This window comes from Trachymyrmex cornetzi, unplaced genomic scaffold, assembly GCF_001594075.2.
Source record: "Trachymyrmex cornetzi isolate Tcor2-1 unplaced genomic scaffold, Tcor1.1 scaffold266, whole genome shotgun sequence".
Lineage (NCBI taxonomy): Eukaryota > Metazoa > Arthropoda > Insecta > Hymenoptera > Formicidae > Trachymyrmex > Trachymyrmex cornetzi.
Window position 1 is genome coordinate 184,843 of NW_017297334.1, and position 3,219 is coordinate 188,061.

The window sequence follows — 3,219 nt, forward strand, 5'->3', positions numbered from 1 at the left end:
TTAAATTAATATAGGATATTCACATATTCAATATATGTGACATAAAAATAAAGAATATTTCGATACAGCAAAACCTATAAATAAACGATTTATGCATTTATTTTCCCTAATTCCATTCCTAAATATTCATCCAAGATTAAATATGCTATAAATTGGTGCAAAGAAAAAAATATGTATATTAAAAAAAATATTTTTCCAATGCGTATAAATGAAAAAATTGTCCTTTACAAGAAAAAAATACAATAATGTTATTACAACGGCTGACTAATCTTATCTTACACATATACATATATATATGTATATATATATATATATATACATAGTATAAATATATAAAATACAATACTACATATGACTATAAATAATTAATTCTTGAACATACACAACATCAATTTTAACATAATAGATTGTAGCTTATTCATTTGGTTGATTGACTAAAAAATTTACAATAAATAAAGCAAAACAAGTGACATAAAATCCCATAAGTTACTTGTCGCAGACCACAAAAACTTTTTAAATTATACTAACGTTTTTTCCATTAAAATTTTTCTATAAAAAGGATATTTTTATATAATACACATTACAACTAGATATAAGTGATATAACAATGATATAAATGCAACTGATAAGGAGCTTATAAGTCACAACACAGGGTTTTTTCGCGTAGTACCCGGTAACAAATTTGTCATGTATGAATATGTATAATTATGTATAATATACATAAACATGTATAAATATTCATATACATATATATTATTTTATATGAAATATGTTCATACATATGTTCATATATCTTTTTTTTTGAAAATTTATTTTTTAGTGTAATAAAAATGATAATGTAAAAATAATAGTAATGTAATAAAAACAATAGTAATGTAAAAACATTAAAAATAATTAAAAAGGTAATTTTCGTACTATATATCTTTTAGAAAACATCAAGTTTGAGGAAATATAAAAAAATTACTTATGTATAATTATATATAAAATTATGCATAATTATGTATGAACAATTTTTTTTACATTTTTCCAAACTTGTTTTTTTTTTTCTAAAACAAACAATGCGAAAATTATCCCTTTAATTATTTTTTATGTTTTCACATTACTATTATTATTTTTTTACACTAAAAAATAATTTTACAAAAGAAAGAAGGATGTCTGGACATGTATGGACATATTTCATATATAATTATACATGTTTACGAATATTTATGCGTGTTTATGTATGTTTATACATATTCATCCATGAAAAATTATTTACCAGATGGTTATATTTAAATGTACATACATAAATAAAGAAAAATTATATATATATATATATATACATATATATATATTATATACATGCGAAGCTCGTTTATGTTAGAACAGAAAATATTCATTGTATAAAATTGCTAATTAATGTTTACTTTCTACAAATAAGACTTTTTATAACAAATTTCCTTGTACGAATACTTTTTGCTCTCACTGTACCTGTGTTAGAAATAACGATTACTACATAATTATATCGAGTTTGAAGATATTTTTCACAAATCAAATAGAAAACGGAAACTTATTTTAATAACGTGTATAACGTGCTCGCGGGCAGAATAATCGATGTCGTGACAATACAGAGATCTTTTTGATATAAATGTAAATAATTTTTATACAATTACGTTAAATGTTATGAAGAAATACTTTGATTTGCAAAGTCACAACAGCGTTTGTATATAGAATGACATAAAGATAAAAATATTAAAAAACAGTCAGATACATTAACTGCTGTAAAAATTTATTATACCATTTAGTTTAAAATCAATATGTTTTAGTGTCATATTTAATATGCGTTCAAGACGAAATTGAGAAACGATAAATTAACCAAAATTAAATATAAAAATTATAAAAAACAATTCTAATTCGTCTCTCTCTCTCTCTCTCTCTCTCTCTCAAACCGCTAATCCACGGACTTTTTCAAAAACAGTTTTTTCTCTTTTTCCATCACACGTTCCGCTTAAAACACCTCCCTTCTGTAGTAGCTTATCCGTCCCGACTTTTTCAATATCTTCTTCCTTTCACAAATTTTCATTAATTTTTCGTGTGTCATTTAATATTTCTGTTGCAGCATTCTCATGACACGTGCAATAAACGGTGCGTTTCTTCGGAAACATTTCTGGGTTTCGCTCGAAATTTGTATAAATATGGGATACGGTCCGGGTAGTTAGATCGTTGCAATACGTGTCCAATTCTCGCCACGTTTACCGGTCCGTCGAGCTTGTCTCGTAAGACTAGTGTCTAACAAGCCGATAAGCTGAATTAACCACGATTAACGCACGAGGGATGCGGGCACATACCGCCCCAGAAAGTGGATTGCCTCGCGTCGCGTCTATCAGCCGAGTGATTTACGCACTTGGTGTGACACAGTTATTGTGGTTCGCGGAGTATTGTGGTTATGAAGGCCTCGTCGACGTTAGACGCGTGTTAAACGTGACACAAGAAGCCGACCGTATTCGCAACGATCTCATTGTCGGTCCCGCATCCGTCGCGTCGATCTTAGAAAATTGTCACTTCGCGTAATCCGCACCTTTTCTTGCATGTGCCATGGAGATGCAGCAACCGAGAAATAAAATGATCCTCGATTAGTTAAGAAGATTTTTGAAACGAGAGATTGAGATATGCGATACGCGGAATTTATTGTAGATGGAAAATCGAAGGGAAAGATTTTAGGGAGCTGTCATGAGTAGAATCTTTGGGCCGATAAGCCGAATTGTCCACGATTAACGCACGAGGGATGCGAGCAAATACCGCTCCAGAAAGTGGATTGCCTCGCGTCGCGTTTATCAGCCGCGTGATTTACGCACTTGGTATTCTATAATTAGCTCCTCCGTTTGGGTTCTCTCAATATTTTATTCCTTTCGTAAATTCTTGTTTTTCATGTGTCATTTAACATTTCTGTTGCAGCATCCTCATGGCACGTGCAATAAACGGTGCGTTTCTTCGGAAACATTTCCGGGTTTCGCTCGAAATTTGTATAAATATGGGATACGGTCCGGGTAGTTAGATCGTTGCAATACGTGTCCAATTCTCGCCACGTTTACCGGTCCGTCGAGCTTGTCTCGTAAGACTAGTGTCTAACAAGCCGATAAGCCGAATTAACCACGATTAACGCACGAGGGATGCGGGCACATACCGCCCCAGAAAGTGGATTGCCTCGCGTCGCGTCTATCAGCCGAGTGATTTACGCAC